Genomic DNA, 25,269 nt, shown 5'->3' on the forward strand with positions numbered 1-25,269 from the left:
ATTTTACTGAATGAATGAATGAATACTATACACTGAATAACTTTAGAGCTGTCTAGTACTCTGAGGAAATGGAAGGAGCAAACTGATATCTAAACTTACTCAAAATAGGGACTTCCCTGGCGGTCCAATGGTTAGGACGCTGCGCTTCCACTGCAGGGGGAATAGGTTCAATGCCTGGTTGGGGAACTAAGATCCCACAAGCTGAGCAGCGTGGCCAAAAAAAATTTTTTAAATAAGACTACTCAAAATAAAACAATCTGTGATTATGCAAAGCAGAGTGGAGATCCCAAAGGTTCATAACAAAGGTCAATCTTTGTCCACTAACTTCATGAACCCAGGAAACATGCCTTTCTCCACTCAGGACAAATGACCACCAAGTAAGTTCACCTGAAAAAGATCGCTTCTTTCAGACTTGACTTTGGCAGAAACTATGTCCCTGACCTGTCTGCCTGGCACCAATCCACATTCCTCTGAAGTTAGCAGTCCCAGAGGAGGGAGCAATAACCGAGTGAAGAACAACTTCTCACCAAAATCTGCCACTTCAGACAGGTTTACAGTTCTCTGTAAAAGAGGACTTGTTGGTAAAGTCACCAGGCACATACCTGCCCCACCACACCCACCAGTCCCCTGCTTTGGAGGAATGCCGAAAGTAGAGTTCTCAAAGGCAACAGGGTGGCTCAGGTGACTGTCTCTTCAGAAGCATCTCCTTCTAAACAACCTAAACTCTAAGGGTGATTCTCAGGTACTTTTTCATCACACCTCCCCTGACCCCAAGACACAGATTCTTTAGTGGTGTGATCATCAGATCCTAATTAGCTAAATTCCTTAGAAATAGTAAGGTAAATAAACAGCAGTGATTTGTGGGTTATAAAACCAGTAGGCCACTAACTTAATAACTTCATGTAGAATTTTTTTTTTGGAGAGAGATGGCAAAATAGAAAGCATTCCTTCTCGTACTGTTCCATGAGTACAAGAGGTCCAGGAGCAGAGGGACATGTTTAATTCCTATTTGTAGCCGCAACGTCTAGCACAGCATCTACATTACTGTCGACAGTCAATAAATGCCTGATGAATAAATGATTAAATGACTAACTGAACCTCCACATCAGCCACCACCAAACCAATCAATTTGAGGTTTAACTCAGAAGATCAGAAATGTGAGGGTGGGACTTCCCTGGTGGCGCTGTGGTTAAGAATCCGCCTGCCAATGCAGGGGACATGGGTTCGATCCCTGGTCCGGGAAGATCCCACATGCCATCGAGCAACTAAGCCTGTGCGCCACCACTACTGAGCCTTCACTCTAGAGCCTGCAAGCCACAACTACTCAGCCTGCAAGCTGCAACTACTGAAGCATGCGCGCCTAAAGCCCGTGCTCCACAACAAGAGAAGCCACCGCTGTGAGAAGCCCACGCACCACAACGAGGAGTAGACCCCGCTCACCACAACTAGACAGAGCCCGCACCCAGAAATGAAGATCCAACACAACCAAAAATAAGTAAGTAATAAATAAAAACAAAAATAATTTTTTAAAAAAATAAAAAGAAGAGAAATTCAAAGGTACTTCATCTTTCACATCACCCCACTATTTCTAATGGTCTGTCCCAGTCCCAATCCATCTCTCAAAGTTTTACAAACTCTCCTTTCTAAAGAGACATCAACATACTGTCACTTCCACCACCCATATATCAGAAGAGTTCTACCTACACTTATATATATTAGCTGGGTGACTTTGGTCAAATTACTTACAGGGTGTCAGTTGCGTCTTGTATATCCTAGACTTGGATTCGATGACTTCTAAGATCCTTCCCAGGTTTAAAAAATGAACGTCTTTACTTCACTACAGCCTCAGAAACTTATGATCCTTACATTCTCTTTTGGTCTGCATATTACCAGTGTCTAATTTACTTCCATTTTAATATCACAACTGTCAGAAAAGACTACCATTACATAAAGAACTTCTGGCCTAAGATACCTCAAATTCAAAATGTTGTTGTTTTTAAACAATTTAGTTCCTCAGATAAAATACTTAAGAATTAAATTCCTTCAAAATTCACAGATGAATGAGTGGTTTCCCTTTCCTCTAATACATACAAGAATTCCTTCTTCAAGCCCATTTTAGTCACTGTCTTAGATCACAGGGCATGGTAGCAGCCCAAATAACTTAAACACATGAATAATCCAAAACCAAGAGCACAGATGAAAAATGAATTTCAACCTTCTCTCTTAAAAAAACATGAAAAGGAACTTGGTAAAGCCACTCTAATAACTTACTGAAAGGATGTGGGAAATATACAGTAAGTACACAAATAACAATCAACAAAAAGGTACTCAGCAGAAGAGAGAAGTTGATTAAGCCACAGGCTTATAGGCAATTTCCCAGCCAGCCAGAGGCTTTTGAGCAAGAGAAGCCAATGAAAACCATCAATGTCATGGCATCATAGAGCTCATATGCCAACGTAGTAGGATATTCTTTTAAAAATATATTTTTTAAAAATAATTTCCAAAAAAAAGAATTAATTGAGTAAGTCATCTGAAAAATTAATAAATAAATAATTTCAAGGTCCAACATTATCTAGAATGACTTACTCAAAAATTCGAAGCACTAAACCAAACTTCTTGGCAGCCCATTCTTATATTTGATGTCTCCAGGTGCATGCCATGGACTCCACCCTAACCCCACCCAACAGGTGAGGACTGCAGTTTTTGTTACATCACTACCAACACCTGGCTTGAGCTTCTTAAATTCCAAATGGGACTATCCAAGGTAATGACTAAGACTCACAGTCCTTGACTCTCAGCACACAGGAAGGAAAAAAAAAGAAAACAAAACACTGGCTTTCAAACTTTCAAATGAAACAGAAGAGGTACTCAAATATTTGTTGATTGAATGGTGTTTAGACAAATCTAAACTGGAGTCAACATCCTCCAACCTTCCAATTGGTGGGACTTTAGCGATTATTTAAACCAATGTCTGCCCCAATGCAAGAATCCTTCTATTACATCTCTGACAGATAAATCATCCAGTCTCCACATGAATACAAGCTCTGATGGAGACTCATTTCTTTGCCACAATGTCCATTTTATTGTTGCACAGCTCTAATTGTTAGAAAATGCTTTTTTAAACTAAATCACCAGCCCCCCTCTCTCTCTCACATAATGGTCCTTGATCTCTTCTCTAGAACAATAAAATCTACTCCCAGGAATGATGGAATTTTCATGGAAAAGGAACAGATAAAGCATTTCTTTCCATAAAAATTTGTTGTAGGTCAACACTGCAATGTTATCATAAGCCAGCCAGTGCCTTTTTTTTCTTTTACTAAATTCTTCCTTATATCAATACTTGCTTTTACCTGTATTCATTCATAAATGTTTATGCTGACCCTACAGTACAAACTCAACAAGTGGAATAAATGAAGTCATGTACCTTGTTCAAAATTCACTTCTGCTGCTATCTTTGCCTCTCATCCCTACTTCCACACTTTCATGCCCTCTTGAAGTGATGACAGCAATCAAGAATAAAAACTAACAAGTTAATATTAAGTAAGCACTTTCAAAACACTATCTTATTCATTAACAACAAAACCCCTAGAGCAGGCTTATTATTCCCAGTTTACAAGTAGAGAAAGGTATAAGGTTTGAAAAGTCAGGTGGGTTACCCAAAGTCTGAACCCAGATATTTTGAACACATGCTCTCTCTACTGTACTATGATGCTTCCCTAGGGACTAAGTCATTACTGATTCCCAGAACTGCACTGATTCTTATCCATTCAATTCTTTCACCATAGGAAAGGGCTGTGCCTATCTCTCAGTGTTTATTAATGACTTAGACACCTGCCTTATATTTTCCTCACTTCAAATCCTACCACCTTCCTGAGCAATTTCAACCCCCACCTGCATAATCCATCCAACATTTCTGCCTTAGAGTTTCATAATCTCATCAAATGCAAAGACCTCCATCTCCACTTCAACAACTCAGTCCTGGTCCCTGCCATGCCCTGAAACCATTCCACCTCTAAATCTTCAACTCCCAACATCTTACTCTGGCTACAACCTCATCTCCCTCCAGCTTTTCCTTACTACTAAACCTGCTATCTCACCTCAAGACATCCTCACCTCAGACTAAGACATCCAATTCCTTAACCACCTTATTCACTGATTCAACAAAAATTCATGGAGTGCCTACTCTGTGTCAGGCACTACAGTCAGGACTAGGAACACAACCATGAACTAGACATAATCTCTATCCTCACAAAGCTTCCAGTATGGAGGGAAAAAAACAAAAAATTTCACAATTATAATCATAATAGGGAAAAATATTGGGGGGAGGAGTGTTACAGCCTATAGGGAGTCAGGAAAAGCTTTCCCAAGAAAGTGACATTACACCTAAGAACTGACGAATGAGTAGGCATTGGAGACACACTAAGAAAGAAAGAATGCTCTTAGCAGAGGAAACAATATCAATGTTCTGTGGCAAGGAGGAACACAGAAGTGAAAATGGTGCAAAATGAGGATGAAGAAAGGGCCTAGTGGACCCTAATGAAAATTGAGATTTTATCCTAAAAGTAATGAGAAGGCTTTGAAGGGTTGTAGGCAGGGATAGGACATGATCAGATTTAAATCATTAAAAGATCACCCTGGCTCGGTGCTTTGTGACCACCTAGAGGGGTGGGATAGGGAGGGTGGGAGGGAGGGAGACGCAAGAGGGAAGAGAGATGGGAACATGTGTATATGTATAACTGTTTCACTTTGTTATAAAGCAGAAACTAACACACCATTGTAAAGCGATTATACTCCAATAAAGATGTAAAAAAAAAAGAAATTATAGATGGAAGGGGAAAAAAAGATCACCCTGGTTGCAGTGGGAAGAATAGTTTGTAGGGAACACAAGTGGATTTAGGGAGACTTGTTTAGAAAACTACTGGAAAAGAGATGATGGTGAGCTAGACTAGGATGAGAGTGGAGAAGACTGAGAAAAACAGATAGATTCCACTTTGTTCCTTCTTACCTACCTGAACATAAACACAATGAGTGATGACTTTATTTTCCTGTAAAAACCTATCCTTACCCTTCCATTTCATTGGCCCAACCTGGATGGACCCCACATTCAACTTCTCTGCTACTAAATAGGGCTACTGCACAAGACAAGATCACATAATACTACAGAGCAACGTGACTACAGATATATGGTGTTCCATCTCATTCCTTTCAATGAAACACTGCAGTCTTTTGCTTGACTTTGGTACCTCACCAGTCTTCTCAGCTACTACCCCACACCTTTGCCATTCTCTCTGAGCCTCCCACCAAAACCTTATTACCTCCCTTACTCCTGGTAGATGACCTTCCCTCTGACTTCACAGAAAAAATAATGAAACGAAGCAAGAGGAGTTCCTTCAGGTTTCCTCCTCTGCCCTACCTGCTGGCTGCTATTCTCTTCTTCCCTGCAAACTTCCTTAAATTAGACTACAGTCACTGATGCTACTTTCTCACCTTATGGTCAGTCCTCGACCTCCTAAAATGGGCGTCTATAGAAAGACAATGGCACCACTGTCTTATAGATAAGATTAACATCATCCTCCTTACTGCTTAGCTAAAGTATCTCTTTGTAGGGACTTCCCTGGTGGTGCAGTGGTGCTCAAGCCCTGGCCCAGGAAGATCCCACATGCCGTGGAGCAACTAAGCCCACGTGCCACAACTACTGAGCCTGCGCTCTAGAGCCCATGAGCCACAACTACTGAGTCCATGTGCTGCAACTACTGAAGCCCGTGTACCTAGAGCCCATGCTCCACAACAAGAGAAGCCACCACAATGAGAAGCCCACACACCACAACGAAGAATAGCCCCCGCTCAACGCAACTAGAGAAAGGCCGTGCGCAGCAACGAAGACCCAATGCAGCCAAAAATTAATTAATGCATTCATTAATTTTTAAAAATGCATTCGTAGTCCCCGACTCTTTCCAACTCACCCAGGAATCCCATAGGCACTTCAAGCTCAGCACATAAAAACATGAGCCCATTCTCTATCTCTGTCCCCCACCCTTTGAAGAAGAAGCTATTCTTCTTCTGGTATTGTCTATTCTAGCAAGTGGTACCACCATCCCTCCTATCACTCAAGTCACAAGCCTGGGAACCACCCCGGATTTCTCTTGTGCCTTATTCTCGCTCACAAATAGTCCTTTACTAAGGTTTACTAATTTTAACCTTAAAAAATTCTCAAATCCATCCAACACCTTCAGATGTTCATAACCTGGACCCCAGTAAGTAGCTTCCTAATTTCTCCCTCTTCCTCTCTCCAGCCACTTTTCACAGTGGTTGCTTGTAGAGGCTGATCAATCTAAAATACAAATATGATAGTATTACATCCCACTGCTCTGAATTCTTTATTGGATCCTCAGTGACTAAAGCTTAATATCCAAATTCCTATACATGACAAACGAGGCCCTTCATGATCTAGCTCTACCTAACCCTCCAGCCTTATCTACCTCCCATCATTCCCCTCCTTGTACTGGTAGTTCCCCAAGCATATACTACGTGCTTCACATTTCAGTTCCTTTGTGAATGTTGTTCCCTCTGCCTGGAATGACTCCTGGCCTAACAGGTGAATTCTTATTTCTTCTTTAAGGCTAACTTAAGTACTACCTCATCTGCAAAATCTTCCCTGGCTTCTCAAGCTAAAGTGCCTGCTTCCTCCTTGGTGTTACATCTTGTACTCTACCTCTATCATATTCTTTATCACATTGCACAGTATTTGTGTTTATTTACATGTCTGTCTCCCCACTAAACCATGAGCAATTTGAGGGCAGGAATCTTGTCTTGTTCATCCTGTATTCCTAGCATCCAAGCACCTGGTAGGTATTCAATTTTTGTTCAGATGATCTGAATTCTACTTGTACAGTATCCCACTACACACACACACACAAAACAGTATTGTTGATAATCAGATAATCAGTGTTGTAAACAGGCAAGTCATCTCAAAGTGTTTACAGTGTTGTAAACGCTGCTCATCTCAAATACATTTGCTTAAGATTGTAATATGATCTTATTTGCAACAGATTTCTCTCCCTAAGCATTTAGCTCAGACTAATATTAAAACCAGTCTGCATGATCTGAGTGCCCAACTACGTAGTAACAGAGAAAAGTGACTTAAAATTAAATACCGACTGTAGATAATACAGCTATGTTAAAATGCGTGAGAAACTACTGACCCTACATTCTCTCATCTACAACATCCCCCGAAGTGTCCACATTCTCACACTATACCCACTCTCCTGGTCCCACTGATACATTACAGCTGTGTCTGAGTACTCTCCAACTCCTCCCCAAACTCACTGGAAAACCACAACATTCAAGACTGTCAAGAATTTTCAAAGGTCAGCAACTCTTCCACGTCTATGATGTCAGTCCCAAGGAATCCAGACAGGGAGAAAGAGAAGGGACAGAAACCCTTAGACTTTCACACAATTCTTGACTAGGTGGGCGGGAAAGATGAAAGACTGTCTTGGCAGATTGTTTTTAGTTAATATACATCCTTCCAAGTGAAAGAAACAGAATATAACCTTCTTAGAAAAAAAATAATTGACCAAGTTCCATACTAAAGAGACCTATATATCACTAAATGTTATAACCCAGAGATAATAAGATGGGTCTAAATGGAAGAAAAGAAGGAAAAGGAAGTAATATGTGTTAAAGTTTTAGACATTGTTTTCATTTAAACTTCCGAACAACTCTTAGAGGTTTGTCTGTATTGTTAACTCCATATTATAGATGGAGATGCTAAAGCTCACAAAGGTTAGATAATCTACCCAAGGTAGATTGAAAAAGTGGTAGAACCAGAATCTTTATGAGTCCAGCCAATCTGACTCCCAAGACCAGACACTTGCACTAAATCACACTTAGTCCAGGGAGGAGGACTGAGCAAACACAGGCAGTCCACCATGTGAAAGTCCACCCTCACTGCTTCAACTCCTTTCAACTCCACCTGGAGAGAGAGAATAGGCTCTGGATTCAGACAGATCTAGGTTCAAATCCCTGATCTACTACTAACGGTGGTGCAATCATGGGTAAGTAATATGACTGTTCTGTGCCTCTGTTCCTTCATGTTAAATTGGGGGAAATACCTACACTTCAGACCTCTCGTTAGGATTAAATAACTTAAGATATGAAAAGCCTTTAGGGCAGTGCCTAGCACACAGTAAGTCCTCAAAAAATGTCACTTGCTTTCTTGTCTCTGCCTCACTCCACTGTATGCCCAACACAGCCTCTGTATCTCTCCTTCAAAAGCTCCCCCTACTTCTCCAAACCCTCCAGTCCTACAACTGTTTCCAAGGCACAGTCTTAACATATACACATTGTACATGCTCTATCACTCCCATTTCAGTGTCTTTCAACTCCTCAAGTCCTCAAGAAAACGTCGTAAAGGGAACTCCCTTACTTGCATCCTCTACCAGATGGTCCCTCAAAAAAAAGAGCAAAAGAAAAATGTCTGTCCTCTCCTAGAGGTACAGACATAGCTAAAGAGCTCCTTCATCCCCAAATCTCCAGGAACAGCAATTTCACACATATTGACCGAAATTCTAATGCCTTAATCTACCAGCCCTATCTCCCCACCTTACTACTCTCCTCATTCCAGATTCAAAGACTCTATAATATTCACCTAATCTCATGCACAATGTCTATTTTTTTGATTATTGGAAGGAATAATCCTACTCACCCTGCACAATTCTGAGATTTTTTCTACCTCCACTACAGTGTATACTTGGGTAATGTCTATTTTCTCCCCCAAAAACAAACTTAAGAGAAAAAAACTTAACCCGATCATATAATTTACCACTCCCAAAACAATGGTATTGTGTATACACACCAGTAAGGACTCAAGAATTGGCCCCTGGACTTTATCACTACAACTGGTATGTGTATGAATCAGAACAAGATTTAACTATTTCTTTTCAAAAGTTTCTAGTTTTGGGCTTCCCTGGCGGCGCAGTGGTTGAGAGTCCGCCTGCCAATGCACGGGACTCAGGTTCTTGCCCCGGTCCGGGAAGATCCCACATGCCATGCAGCGGCTGGGCCCGTGAGCCATGGCCGCTGAGCCTGTGCGTCTGGAGCCTGTGCTCCGCAACGGAAGAGGCCACAACAGTGAGAGGCACGCATACTGCAAAAAAAAAAAAAAAAAAGTTTCTAGTTTTTATCGGGCTACAAACAGCAAAATAAATTTCTAAGAGACAAATCCCATAAATAGTCAAATGCTAATATACAAATGAGACAGAAGTTCACAGAGAACTCCTTATGAACTGGTATTTGTCTTTTCGGTGCTACTGATAAAAGGCTCCCTGGATTACAGTTATTTGGGAAATTTAATAATTTGGAAGGCTTGTACAATGGAAGTGACCTTTGGAAAAATAAGGGCAGAGACAGTCACAGAGAAAGCCTATTATAATATTGGCACAAGAGTAACTTGAACAGAAACAGAAACCATGTTAATGTTTATTTTTTTTAGATCCAGACCAGTATGTCTATTTGCCACACACAATGAATTTTTTCTTTTTCCTTTCAGCTAAGGTCAAGGATAGCCCAAGGTTTGATTCTCAATAAGTTCAACTTTTAAAAGAATAGCCTGTAAAAACAAAAGTTCTACTGAGCCCTTAAAAATAGGACTTCCCTGGTGGTGCAGTGATTAAGAATCCACCTGCCAGTGCAGGGGACATGGGTTCAAGCCTGGTCCAGGAAGATCCCACATGCTGCAGAGCAACTAAGCTGGTGTGCCATAACTACTGAGCCTGTGCTCTAGAGCCCACGAGCCAAAACTACTGAGCCCGCATGCCACAGCTACTGAAGCCTGTGCACCTAGAGCCCGTGCTCCTCAACAAGAGAAGCCACCACAATGTAAAGCCCGTGCACCACAACAAAGAGTAGCCCCCGCTCACCGCAACTAGAGAAAGCCCGCACAGCAATGAAGACCCAATGCAGCCAAAAATAAAAAATATATAAATACATAAATTTATTTTTAAAAATTCTCATTACTGAACTTTTGACATGAGAGAAAAATAAATACTACACTATTTCTCTAGAATCAACCCTCAAATATTCAGTAGCTGACAACCTTCTCTCCCCTTCTTGATTCCTAACTACTGGTCATTTCATTGTCAATTACAGAACTTCCATTCAAGGGAAGAAATAGCAGAAGGGAAAAAAATTCCAATTACTATCCTATCTGAGATTAGTTATCCACAGGAAATTAATTCACTTTGTAAATTCCTTCTGATAAATTAACTTCCTTCAGCATACAACTACTAATTTTTATAAAAGCCTCAATTAGAAAATGTAATTTGCCTTTTATAAAATGATATAATTCAGTTCAAAGAAAGACACTTTTTATTAGTATTATTATTATTTTTTTAATTCTCCATCTGCAAGTTCCACTGTTCCATCTTTCCTGGCTATATCTAAACCTCACTGAACTCCCATAGGTACAATATGTGAAAAATTCACTGGCACTTGCTGTTATCATATACTGCCTTATCATATTAGTTGGCCTTCCGGATATTTACCTCGCCAATTTGACTAACAGTCATTCATTCAAAATTTACCAAGCCGGGTCCACCACAGCCTGGGGATACAAATGAAGGAGAAGCCAGAGTCCTACCTTCAAGGCACTCCAGTCTGCTGTGAGAAATCTAAACACGTTTTAGTGCCCAGTGGGGTAGGAAGAGGTATTGGGAGCAACTAGTTTACCTTGATGGGTTAGGGAAGTTTCTCAAACTTAGTCTTTAGGATGTGTAAGGCTGGAGGACAAGATACATTCTAGGTAGAATTAAGGTCCTTGAGCTTGGCACCTTTCTTTTACACTTTTAAAAATTCTAAACAGGCCTAACAAACTGCTTGGCACATAGTAGATGCCCAACAAATATTTGTGGTTCTAAATTATTCATGGTAGTCCATGTCTGTGGTTAACTAAGAGCTCATCTATACCTAAAATAGGCTGGTGAATATTCACGGGTTTCAAATGTCACCATTCACCCCATAGATACGTAAAATAAAGGTCTATATGAACAAATACATTTGTACAGCTGTCTGTTCACTAAGAATAGCTTCTCTTTCGCTGTAATTTTTTTTTTTTTTTCTTTTTGCGGTACGCGGGCCTCTCACTGTTGTGGCCTCTCCCGCTGCGGAGCACAGGCTCCGGACACGCAGGCCCAGCGGCCATGGCTCACGGGCCCAGCCGCTCCACGGCATATGGGATCCTCCCAGACCGGGGCACGAACCCGTATCCCCTGCATCGGCAGGCGGACTCTCAACCACTGCGCCACCAGGGAGGCCCGTGTAATTTTTTGTTTTTAAAGCACTTTCACAAATATGGCCTCATTTAATAACAATTTTTAAAATTATATACCCTTTGAGATTTTTAATCCCTTCTTTTCTGATGGAAAACACATACACAGAGAGAAGCTTACAAAGCTTGAGTGATACCCAGATAGCAAGGAGCTTGGACCTACATATTCTGAATTTGAATACAGGGTTCATATCAGTTCTCCAGGGATTTAGAGCAAAATGAAATCAGTCTAGCCATGCAAAGTCCACAAGCTGAAGAACTCTTTAATACTTTGCTTTTATAACTACTATCCACATTCACCCACACTGTCTTCTAGCCACCCCCACCCTCCCCATCCCCCAGCAATCCTGCCAACACACACCTATTTCTATTTCCAGGTTAGAGTTAAGAAGCAGAAACTCCAACCCAGGGTATCCTGAGCATTATTTGGGTCTCCTTCACTTGTATAGGTTGTACCTTTTGTGATAATAATTTCTCTTTTAAAAGCAAGCAAGCCTCTGGTGGCACAGTGGTTAAGAATCCATCTGCCAATGAAGGGGACACGGGTTCGATCCCTGATCCAGGAAGAACCCACATGCCACAGGGCAACTAAGCCCGTGCGCCACAACTACTGAAGCCCACGTGCCTAGAGCCCATGCTCCACAACACGAGAAGCCACAGCAATGAGAAGTCCGCGCAACGCAACGAAGAGTAGCCCCCGCTCGGCACAATGAGGGAAAGCCTGCGCACAGCAACAAAGACCCAATGCAGCCAAAAATAAATAAATAAACAAACAAACAAATTTATTTTTTAAAAAAGCAAGCAAGCCTCATATTTATGCACGTAAAATTAGTTACAAGTATATAATACAATCTGACAAGTCTAGTCTACCTGGGAATATAGGTTATACACTTCTAATATGTACATAATTAACATTTCACATTCAGGTCTTATGTGGAACAAGGCTGGTGGTAAGGTACAGAAAGTCAGTCTATTTTCCTTGTTTGGCACTCTAGAATTATGGACTTTAGAACTAGGATATCAGAGATCATTTCATTCCATGCCCTCAAGTTACAGATAAGAACACTGAGAACCAGGTGAGTGAGATTAAGTGACTTGCCCAAAGCCACACAGCTAACTAGCGAGAAAACTGTGTGTAGAACATAAATCTGTTAACTCCCATCCCAGAAATCTTCACTTGACTTCATATATATTGATAACTTTCAATTCTCCATGTAATCTGCACTGTGGATTGATATATGAAAACATCTTTTCCTCCTGCCACCCAGATAAATCTCTTACTTCTACAGATGTATATCAAAGAAAAAAATGTGTACCTGGGAAGTTTAATCACTTAAGCAAACCATATTGGATAAGGGAAATCATCTATAAAGAAGATCATGAAAACATGCTCAAATCATCATTTTTGTTTTGATCGTCACCACTAAAAATATAAATGGATTTGAAAATACTGTACTCTTCTATCCTATATCCCTAAGGTCTGAAGTTCTGTAAAATTTAAGTTTTATAAAATTATGTATGACATAGGGAGAGATTTTTTCTTTTTCTTTTCTATTGATAGCTTGAAGCTATAATACACTTCTCATACGTTAAGAAATCACAGCAATAACTAAATTTTGAACAGAATAAAACATAAAAACCAAGAGAGAAAGCACCAACCTTTAACACATTACTTCTCCTTGTCCAAAAATGTAAAATGCCTGGAAGCATCAAAGCAATCACTTTCCTCGCATTCACATTTATTCACGTTTATTTGCAGAAAAGTTACATTTCTTCTTCCTCTTAGGAAGGGCCACCATCAGCACAGCAGCACCGAGGTCACGCAACTCTCCCCTTATGAAAACTTTAACCTCCTGACTCAATAATTCAATAAGCACTTATGAAGGACCCGCTCAGTGCCAGGCAGTCTGCTAAGTGGAGGGGACACATCATGCATCAACTAATAAGGCATTATCCCTGCTTTCTAGAAGTTCATCTAATGGGCTGGTTCCAGAGAAAACCCTAAGATCGGTATCAGCTAACTTCCTTTATTCAGCAAAGATTTACTGAGTGCCAGGCACTAGAGACAGAAAAGGATGGCACGGAAATTTTTAAAAGTAAGAGGTCTTTTCAAAATTTACTGAACAAGTTCCTCTTTTGGATTATAAAAATCACATGTTCTTCTCTAAGAACACCAATCATCAGAAGTTGACTGTAAAGGCTTTTAATGATAACACCTAACCAAATATTTTGGTCAAAGGCACTGTTTCCTCAGTCTTCCTACACTGGGAGGCCAGGCAGATACTATCCTGGACCAACATAATTTTGTTATTTATTATAAGATCCATAATATAGGAATGTGGTTGATCTTACCAATAAACTGGGATGAGTTGTTTTCTATGTAGACAGATGCTTCCAGTAAAATGTACTATAAGCCTCTAAGGTCAAACAGATGATAAATCCTGTTAAATTTTCTTGCCACCACAGAGCACATCAAAGTAGTATAGGTAACCCTTCACGAAGACATAGCACCAGGCCAAGTTTTCAGGGTGTCAGGTCTCTGCTTTTCCTTCTCCCTTCCACAAAAACTACAAAAGGAATCAATTAGTACACAAGTCACCTGGCAAATATCCCATTGTCCTCTGAGTTCTTCTCCTTGAAATTAATCCAGGAAACCAACCCCTGTAAAAATGAATCCCATTCCATTAATATTTTTTTTTTTTTTTTTTTTTGTGGTATGCGGGCCTCTCACTGTTGTGGCCTCCCCCGTTGCGGAGCACAGGCTCCGGATGCGCAGGCCCAGCGGCCATGGCTCACGGGCCCAGCCGCTCCGCGGCATATGGGATCCCCCCAGACCGGGGCACGAACCCGTATCCCCTGCATCGGCAGGCGGACTCTCAACCACTGCGCCACCAGGGAGGCCCTCCATTAATATTTTTAATGTTATTATTAGTAATGATGGTGGTGGTGATAGCAACCACTAGCTTTGTGGTTCACAAAACACTTTCAAATATATTATCTTATTTACTAAAAAAAATGGAGAGGGGATAAAAGGAAACATCATAGGCAACTATCAAAAATCAAACCCAGTTTAACTGGAATTGAAAAGCAAGCATTTTTAATTCTACCAAAGAGCCAAGAAGTTATTTCTATTAAAAAAGCAAAGGGTTGACTCTAGCAAAGCAAAATCACAAATACCCCCTTAAATGCTAGGTCTAACTGATTCAATTTATAAATGTTAAGTCTCAGCAAGAATCTGATATTATAAATCTGTTACCCCAATCCCTTTCCCAAATGCTTTACCCACAGTTAAAGGCTCAACAAATACTCTTCTAAAGAACGAACAGTTAATGATGAGGAAGCTGCCCTAGGAAGACAAAGTGATAATACTCAGCATTCAAGTAACTTTTTAAGATTTAACTAACGTTTATTGTGCACCAAATCAAGTATCAGGCACTAGGCTAGACACACCCACATAAATCATGTCATTAACCTCATGAGCCATGCCCAGATATTCCTGGAATCCAAATACTAAATTGACTGGATCCCCATTACTAAATAGTTTTGACACTTACAACCTTGATCCCACCTTATTAATCCCTAGAATTCAACTCCTACTGGAATTTAGCTCATCACTCTCACAGACTTAAGCATCTTTTAATGCTTTCTGCTAGGTAATGCTCATGAAAAAACTCCCTGTGCCTGTTTTTAAGCTCCTAACTCCAGAAGACCACTCATTCCAGATATGGCACATGGTGATAATGGCCATAATCTAACAAGTATTCTCTTGGATCACACTTGCTAAAGAATAAACCTAAAATGCTAACAAAACTGGATTTCAGCTGGGCAGAAGACATTGAATATTAACAGTCTTCTCAACCTCGAGACTATTTTCTAGTCCTCTGAATACAGAAAGTCTTCTCTATTTGAATGAACTGCGAAAAGCAAGTGTGACCCAAGAGTCACATACTCATCAGAAAGAACCAAGGGAAAAAGAAAAAAATATTCCAACTGGCATGACCACATCACAAGGTTAACAACACATTACTCATCATTGTCCTACAAGAAAGAACTTGCAAGCAGGCAAGGAAGTCAAGGAAACAAACAAAACTCTCCCAGTGCTCAAAGCACAAACACATCCAAATGCCAAAGCAGGTCTCGCTGTCCAGTTCATGCCCAGGTATGAGTGGGTTCAGAGAGAGTGGGTAGAGGGGAGGGGAAGAGAGGAAAAGCATTACTGTGCAGGTGTGCTTGCCAGCACCAAGGCAGATTTCTTTCTCAGATTCATCAAGAGCCTTTTTAAAAAGAAATACTGGGGGAACCCACCTATTTTTATAGCTTGATTTGTGCAATTACAGAGAACATGTTGTATATGTAAACAGCAGCATATTGTACTGATAATAACTGTTGCAGACATTCCCTTTGGAATCCATCGGTTCTATACCTAAATCCTAGATCTGCCACTTTATTGCTATGTGACTTTGGGCAACTTACTTCTCTGTGCCTTAGCAGAGACTTCATCTGATATTCACTGTGATATCCCTCAGCACCTTAAACAGTGCCTAAATATTCTGGTGAATTAATATTTTATTAACATAGTAATAAATACTTCGGATGAATTACCTGCGAGCAGGTATAAGAATATCTACCTAACTTACGGAATTGTTATCAGTATTAAATGAGGTGATTATATAAAACACTTAGTACAGCTCAGGGTAGGGTCTTCACTATTAAATAGCAAAGTTTTCTTCCCTTTATGCCCCAGGCAGGTCACAAGTTATAAAAGAAGAGTAGTCATGGTAAGGATTAAAATGGGATAAGAATTGTTGAAGCCAAACCATGGAATATGTTGACTACAAGGGAGCTAACATAAAATCCAGGAATATTTAATCTTGGCTGATGAAATTACATAACAGTGCCAGATCCTTATAGTAGATACATAGTGTTAGCTGATCCAGAAAATGCTATTTTGCATCTGCAGGTATCTGTTACCAGATAGATAAAAGCCTGGTAGAAAGGAAAAGGAAAGGAAAGGAAAGGGGGAAAAAAAGGGAGTAAGAAGGAGTCACTTCTTAAATATGCCTGACTACATATTTAAAAACAAAACATAAAGAATTCTTCAGAAGGCCATTCAATTCTCTAAAAACACACCATTAGCAAAAATACCCTATTGATTCACAGTATTTACTGCACTTTTTAGGTAATAAGATCTGTGTAAGGAAACTGTTCATAACTGCTGACAGGGTAAATAAGCTTGAAAGATTTGGGTCCAAAACTCTCCTCCTCCAAAAAGACTAATGTGGCCTTTGAGGCTACTTCACCTATAGTTTGTAACCAAAGCAACCTAACTACATGCAGGGGGAAGGACTATTTTATCTTGAAAATTGGCGGTCAGAGAATATATGCAATTAAATCCAAAATCTGAAAGAATCTTTTTCCTTGACTGTGAAGAAGTGAAACTCAGAAGAAGATAGCTCTAAGAAACCTAGATTACCGTTACATTATGAACCTGACAGAAGTATACACATTTACCGCCTAAATATAAGGAAAATCTATGCAGAACTGAAACAGCTTGTGGTTAAACCTCATCATAATGTGGTCTTCAACTTCCCATTTCACTTCCAGGCATTTGCTCTGTGTTTTTAACCACCTGACCCACCTCCTCGTAAGCCGTATGATATAACAGAAAGAGCACTGAACAACAGTCAAAAGAATGGGCTCTACACCAAGTTCCACTACTTACAAGGCATGCACACCAGCCACTTAAACTCTTTGCATTCAGTATTATCTGAGTGTTGGGCTAGACTCAGTGCTTGCTTCCACCAGGGTATCCCTTTGGAGAGTAGATCAGAAACCAACCAAACCCAGCTCCCCTACTGCTATAACCCAGAATAAAAACATGAGCATTGTTCTCATCTATCCCTTTACCATAAAAGCAGTTACCAAATTCTATTTAGTTTTCTTCAAATCACTTGAATCTCTCCCCTTTCTCCATTCCCATCACCCCTGTAGAGACTCTTTTGTAACAGTCCTCTAACTGCTCTCTCTTCCTCCATTTCACACCACACGGCTGAATCAGTTTTCCTAAAATACTAATTTATACATACAATTCCCTGCTCAGGAATTTTTCACTGTAAGGATAAACCAAACTCCCCGGCCTGAGATTTAAGGCCCTCTCCAATTTACCTAACTCTCCAACTTTATTAATCTCATTGCTCTCCTAGGTGAAACACTATGTCTACTTGTTCTGCCTCCCAAGCAAGATGGACTCAGCTCAAAGTTCTTACTTCGAGTGTTTCCCCTCTGTAACTACCCAGTCTTCTCTCTTCTCTAAGGCCTAGATTATCCTAAGGGTAAAAATTTTCCCTACCCACTCCCTCTAAACTTCTGTATAACTGTATATAACTGTACCCCTCACTTGACACGTAATGCCCATGACTTTGTATTACTATTTATCTTTTTATGCAAACATTCAGTCTTCATAACTTACTAACTTTTTGATGACTTTAACTCTTTCTATACCTGAGGCCTAACTTTTCAGAGGGCAGATATCTAACAAAATGTTTGTTGTTGAGGGTAACTACCTTGAACAAGTCATTTAAATATTCTGGGCCTCATTTTCCTCACCCAGACAATGATGACAATATGTAAATTTCCTTTCCATTCTAAAATGCTATGTGAGATTATACATAATACTACATAGCCTGTATTTCTTTTTTTCTAAATATGTGTGTGTAAATATATAACACTATGTCCTATTTTAACCCAGAATATAAATTCCCAAGGGGCCAAGTCTCCTACTACTTGTTTAGTTTATTTACTGGGTAACACTTCCTTGGCATCTCCTTAGAGCATCTTGTCCAAATTCCAGTACACAGCAGGTGTTCAGTAGAAAGGAATTTATAGTCTCAGCCAGACAGCAAACATCAAGGGAAATCTGCGTAGATGATTTTTTTCAATCTTAATTTCCATAATGAACTAGTATATTACCAAAAATTACAAAGATGATGTGAGAGAGAAGGAACTTAATATTAAAATGAGAGGTCACTTTGTGTCAAATAGCTAGGAATTTATTTTAGGCATCCAAAGAAACTAGGATGCAGCAAATCTTAAGTCTAACTCTCAAATTCTATTTTCAGAATTCTGAGGAGTGTGTGAAGTCTCTATCCCTAGACAGTAAACAGGGACCAAGTATTCTTCATATCAGATAAGATTGTCCTTAGTACTGATGGAAAATTTCAGAAAATGAAGAGTCCAAACACTCAGCCAGGTGAGCTCCTAGTTCAAAGAAGATAAAAGCAAACACTCACAAAGGAACTCATTAGAGCAGTAAAGTTTTAAAATGAGAGCATGCTATCCAAAATATTTTTGTTAGTAGCATTATATTTTCCCACTGTCTTGCCTCCATTCCTCACTTGGGAATATCTTCATGTAAATATCAAGACTTACTCATTCTAAAGCCTCAGAGGAATTCTTTTCTTTTCCTTTGAAGTCAGTTATTAATGATTCAAAAGGCACTAGCAGACCAACTCATTTAAAATGACCTAACTTTTCAAAGAATTATTTTAGAACACAAAGCTGATACTTTCAAAGCTGACGTCTATATATGATGTTTTCCAAGTAGGTATGTGGCCTGGATACAACTTTGATATAGTTCAGGTACAAGGTTTATAAAGAATTCTAAGCGGTTTTGAACGATGAGAGGAAACAGAACCTCTTTAAATTTTTATACATAGCCCTTTTTCCCATTTCTGTTCCTCTGCTAACTCTCGCTCTCTACTCTGTTTCTTTGCTCTTTCTCCTGACTTCTGCATTCCTCCTCGCTCTTATCCTAAGAACTGTTTGGGGAACCACGGGTAAGAATCTGATGCCAGGAGCGAGGGCTCTTACCCTCTTCCCTGTTAAGTCTCCAAATATCAGTAAAATCAAGGGCCACAAGCAATTTTCTCTTCCCACCACCAGATCTCCCTTATCAAGACTAGAGACGAGACATGAGGGGGGCAGGAAAGGATAGTGGGGTAGTCATCCACTCAAAGGAACTGTAAGCTCATTAAAGCCAATTCAATCAATTATACGTAGCTACTGACAGCATAAGTTTTCATCTCAGCCTTATCTTCCAGGTACTCTGGCCTATAACCTTCACACATTCCCCTACAACCTTCCCAAATATACTAAATGTGTGCTGAGAAATAAGAACATTTTATCAAAAATTTGAGCTAAAGATAACTACAAAAGATAATCGGTTGTAAATTAAAGTTCAGAAGTGCATTTTAGAATTATAAATAGATTTGGGATTAGCCCTCAGAAAGGTCCATAATAACGTTCTTCAGAACCCCCATAGGAAATCAAGATGTGACATGTTAAGTTTAACCACAGTTTAAATTTAAGCAATAACCATTAAGTATAAGCTTAAGCAATAACCATTTAACATAATAACCATTAAACATAATAACCGTTTAACATAACAACATAAACATAAGTTTAAGCAATAACCATTGGTGATATTTTACTTACTTTATCTCTAAAATTGCAATTTCATTATAGTTCAACTTAACATTTAATTTCTTCCTGGTGGGGGAAGGGAAGGGCTTCCGTGAGGCCTAAACAATGTTATACTGGTACTACACATTCCAGAATTAAAAGCTTAAAAATATTTTGCTGAGATACAATCTGGTCTCATCAATAAAAAAGGTGCTGTTAGGGCCTCCCTGGTGGCGCAGTGGTTAAGAGTCCGCCTGCCGATGCAGGGGATACGGGTTCGTGCCCCGGTCTGGGGGGATCCCATATGCCGCGGAGCGGCTGGGCCCGTGAGCCATGGCCGCTGAGCCTGCGCGTCCGGAGCCTGTGCTCCGCAACGGGAGAGGCCACAACAGTGAGAGGCCCGCATACCGCAAAAAGAAAAAAAAAAAAGGTGCTGTTAAAAGTGTAAGTACAGGGCTTCCCTGGTGGCGCAGTGGTTGAGAGTCCACCTGCCAATGCAGGGGACATGGGCTCGTGCCCTGGTCCAGGAAGATCCCACATGCTGCGGAGCAGCTAGGCCCGTGAGCCATGGCCGCTGAGCCTGCGCGTCCGGAGCCTGTGCTCCCCAACGGGAGAGGCCACAACAGTGAGAGGCCCGCGTACCGCAAAAAAAAAAAAAAAGTATAAGTACATATATATGTACTAATGTGTACATTATTTAGGCTTTCTTTTTTAGAGGCCTAAGAATTCCTGTTTCTCAGCAGTATTTATAAGGTGAACAGATGGGCTACTTTTTCCCAATGCCAATATAAATCTCCAGTGAAGGTGTCAAGACCTTGATGACAATAGCAGAATTTGATAGCTGGTGAAATGAGTCTGGCCACAGGAGCACATTGCCTCAAATGCCATCAGGATCACTTCCCAGGAGTTTCCTCATTGGAATGATATCACCAATCAATTCCTATTTCATTTTTCAGGGAATGTTTGCTCTCATCTCCTACAGGAAGTGAGTCTTGACTGCTCTCAACTTTTATGTGCATTTCTATATAATTTTCAGTGCTGAATGTTTCTTTATAAGCTTTATTTTTCATTAGGGCCACTATATCGCTCATAATTAAACAGTTCACCAACTCAAAGGACTGTCTTTATTTTTTTATTCATTAATTAACCATTTAGTCACTAATAGCGACTAAATGCCTACTATGTTTAAGTTACTGTGGCAAGCCCCTGAGGGATACAAAGATTAAAGAAACTACTTATCTGCTCTCAAGGAGCTCACAGTATAGTAGAAGAGCCATGCTAAGGGCACAAATAAACTAAAATACAAGAATATACAACTACTACCAGATCAGTACCAATAAAATGACAGGCGGATTCAGAAGTAGGAAAGATCACAGCCTGCAGGAGAAAAAAAAACAGGAAAGTTTTCATGGAAGACAGGGTTTAAACTGGGACTCTGATGGGTAGGATTATTTCATGAGCAAGTGGGGAGGGCAGTGGAGGAAAAAGGCTTCAAGATTAGGTGATTAAATGAACTAGATCTACATGTACACAAATGTGAAAAACAATGTTGAGAGAAAAGGTTGCAAAAATATACATGCAATATGACTCTATTTATGATTTCAAAATAAAACTATATGTTGTTTGTGTCTATATTACACATTTTTTTAAAAAGTATAAAACATGAAATGGAATGATACATAACAATTCAGAACAGGATTCATTTCCCAAGAAAGAAGAAGGGGATAAGGATGCAGAGTAGGACTTTGGCTATATCTAATACCTAACAGTTTATATCTTAAGGACAGTGAGAGATCTAAAACAAATATGACAAAATGTTAATATCCATTAAATTTGGGTTGTGGGCTCAAAATTGTGTTAGGGTTTTTTCCCCTGAACTTTTCTAAATATTTAAAATATCTTAGTATTCAAACTTTTTTAATTAAGAAAGGGCCAGGTGACTGGAAGAATAGGGGAGTCATTAACACAAAAATAATCAGGAGCAGGTTGGTTCCCCTAAACTTTAAGCAAACAGTTGATAAGCTCAGTTTTAGACTGAAGAGGGTCCTTCAGATCCCCCACCTAGTGTGCACAAAAGGCACTTAGAACAGAGTGAGGTGGAGGCTGACATATATGGACAGAAAGGAAGTTTTTATTGCCATCCTAGGTCAGATAAGTGAAGGGAGAGAGAACCACCTTCCCACGTAGCTTAAATGCCCTGTAACCAAGTCATCTGCCCCAAAACAAAGCCAAGGAAACTTCCAGTTACACAGGAGTTCAGATAAAGACTCACTGTGAGTAGCTATTCTATGCCGCCTCTCTCCCCACCCCTCCCCCAAACACTCATAAACAAAAACGAAATGTACCCTTGCCCACTTGAGAAAGAATTAAGAATTGGCAGCTCTGCTAAAGTGGACAGTATCCAATCCAAGGCCCTTCTCTGGAGATGTTGACAGAGCCCAGAGAAAGGAGTAGAGAAATAATAATTCAGTTAAGTTTCGATGAAGAATTACCAGTGGAAGGCATCCATCCTTCCACAGCCCCTCATGTCCCAACTTTCCCCAGGGGAATCTAAGGACCTCTAAGATGTCCTCTATCCTGTTCTGTTCTTCTCCAGCAAAAAAGACTAAAACACAAAATCCAAACTCTCACTTCGCACTTTAAACCCAAATAATTTACCCTCACAAAAATCCAATGAAATTAAAAACATGGGGAAGAAAGATTTAGAATCCAAGTATAATGACAAATCTTGTTTTTTAGATATACTTTTTGTCGGTGCCCAATTTATCATAGCTTATTTCCTTTACCAAAGTTTCATTGGTACAATTTAAAATTAAGTTTAAAGGAAAACTTGAAGGCAACTTAGCAGGAGAGATAAATACATCTGCACACACAATAACACAAATACCTTGACATTCTTCTACATCTGAATCACTATCGCTGAAGAATCCTAACATCCTATTCACTCCACTCCAGAGCATCCAACTGCCCCAGGTCAAAGTCCCTATTCTCCATGGTACTCTCAGGACAGATCTTCCTCAGTCAGACCTGGGAAAATACCACTGTTCACTTTGGACTAGTAAAAAGGACAATGGAGTGAAACGTCAGAAGTCCTTCTGTCTTCTAGCTCAATGCAGTGTGGCAGAATGGAACAAACACTGCAACGGGACTTGTGAGGGAATGAGAGAAGTGAGCTAACATTTATTAATCACCTACCACATTACAGCCACTGAAGACTGAATTCCAGACCAAGCTATCACTTCACTGCTTCTGTGATCCTAAGTAAATCTCAGGTATTCCATTTGAAAATCAATGAGGGAGACTAAGAAAGCCTAACAGTCCCTCTAGTTCTGATTCCATGATTCCACAAACATGATCACTCAACAACAAACGTATTACTGTTAAACATAATAAAGTTATTTTAAAAGTCTTTTGCTTTGTTCCTCTCCAATACACCCTCTATATACCACTAACAAAATAATCTTTCTAGAACATGAAACTTACTTTATCATCCAATGCTTAAAAACCTTTAAATGGCTTATCATTTAGTGTAGCACAAGATAAAGCTGTCCATGATGGGCCTTACCTACTTCTCCAGCCTCTTCCCTCCCCTCCAACCCTGTCCTCCAGCCATAATAATTACTTAAAAGTTACCTGAAGAAGCCTGACTGTTTCGTTCCTTTAAGCTTTTGTTCATGCTGTTTTCTCAGCCTGGAGTGTACTTCCCTCTCTCATCTGCAGGGTATATCCTTAACTCATCTTTCAAGACTCAGCTCAAATATCATCTCCTCTGGGAGGCACTTTCCAACCTCTGAATGTCCAAGGCAGAACTGACCTTTAGGCCCCCACTCTGCCCCCGACATACCTCTATCACAATACCTATCACACTTCATTCCATCTATATACTGACACATCTCTCTCCTCCCACTAGACCCATAACCCCCTTGTGGTTGAGATCTTGTCTGACTCATCTGCTTCCTTAGTGCCTAAGACAGCGCTTACAAGAGACATTCAAGGGATATTCGATGGAGTGGGGAGCAGAGGAACGGAAAACATGAAAGGAGACAGAAAACCTCAATTAAGATGGCCTGAAGAGTGGAGAATAGCAGTATTTATCAGTACCACTATCTTTGGCCTTCTGCTCTTTCCCTAAACTCTAGTCTTCAGAGAGCTTATTCATCTTCTTGGCTACAGCTACCACATCTATGCTGATGAACTGCAAAACCACACTTTGAAGCATGATTAACCCTCACCTCCCCACCAGCTGTAGGCTCTTCTCTAACAACTGGAACACCTTTCATTTGGATGTTTCATTGCCATTTTAAATCCAAAACATCTCAAACTGAACTCATCATATTTCCCTAAGAAATGAGGAAACCTCCCTAACTTATTTACCCCAGTCAGTGTCTCAGAAACCCAGGCTTAAAATGCCATCGTTATGTTTGATTGATCACTCTCCATCATCTTCCACATCCAGCCCGCACTGATTTCAATTTTTTCCATCACAATCTCTGTCACTCTTTCCCCTCCTTAACCCACCCTCCACAACTCTAGCTCAGGCCTTATCACCTCACACATCCCAGCTGCTAATCTCCCTTCCCTCCAAGCCAATCTATTTCCCAATATCATCATATTACAATCCTAATAAAAAAATTCTCAGTGGTTAGCTATTTTCCATTGTTTAAGATCTAAACTTATAAGCCCGACTTTTAAGACCCTCTATAAACATAGCTCCAGACCATCCTAACCACCTGTGTTTTACTACTATTCACTGCAACTCAGGTCAGTCTCATCACTGCCCCAAGAACATTCCAAGTACACTTCTGTGCCCAGGCTTCTGTTTGATCCCTCTCAGTTCCAAATTTAAATGATTTTTTTTGTTATTTGCTTCATTTTCATTTCTTGTACCTAATACAATTTTTTTTAAGATCTGGAGTAAGTGACAATTCCTCTGTGACATCACACATAACTACCTGAGTACTCTTCTCCCAAAACACCTATGGTATGAGGTCTGTATTATGCAAATGATAATACACTTTCACATTTTAAAATTTTCTCTGACATAAAGAGGCTCAACAGGTATTCATTCCTTCCTATTCCCCTTACTCCCAACTAGGCTGTAAATTCTTCAAGGGCAGAAAACTGTCATTTTTCCTAATCCTCCATACCACTTAGTAGAACTAAATTCACAGCAGGTCACTAAAAATAACAGCTTAGTAGTCTCTCCTATCAAAAACTATTTCTTATAGTATAAGGCATAAGAGATAATCCTAAAAAACACAGTTAAAAATAATCCTGAACTAAACTGTATAAATTAAGATGCCTGATTTTTCCACCTCTGAATTTTAGCTCAGAAATACTTCAATCTCCTGACTTAAGTGGTAAATAATAATCCTGTGCCCATGACATCACAAGCACATAGTTTGGTAATGATTATGAGAAGGCTGGGGGTAGGCAAGGATGAAGGAAAGCAAGTCAACTGAAAGAACAAGGATGGGAGAACA

The 25,269-nt window shown here is 40.0% G+C and overlaps 1 protein-coding gene across 2 annotated transcripts in view; it reads right to left on the bottom strand.

Annotated features, from left to right (window-relative positions):
- The window catches only part of OTUD7B (OTU deubiquitinase 7B), a 56,553-nt gene that overhangs the window by 26,473 nt on the left and 4,811 nt on the right, over positions 1–25,269 (bottom strand). Inside the window, exon 2 of one of the 2 annotated variants that reach the window (XM_060090453.1) lies at positions 13,679–13,893. The exons of the other annotated variant lie outside the window; for it this stretch is intronic. The gene's annotated coding sequence lies outside the window, so the exon portion shown is untranslated. The remainder of the gene's footprint in view (positions 1–13,678; positions 13,894–25,269) is intronic. 2 annotated transcript variants of the gene reach the window in all.

This window comes from Mesoplodon densirostris, chromosome 2 (assembly GCF_025265405.1).
Source record: "Mesoplodon densirostris isolate mMesDen1 chromosome 2, mMesDen1 primary haplotype, whole genome shotgun sequence".
Taxonomy (NCBI): domain Eukaryota; kingdom Metazoa; phylum Chordata; class Mammalia; order Artiodactyla; family Ziphiidae; genus Mesoplodon; species Mesoplodon densirostris.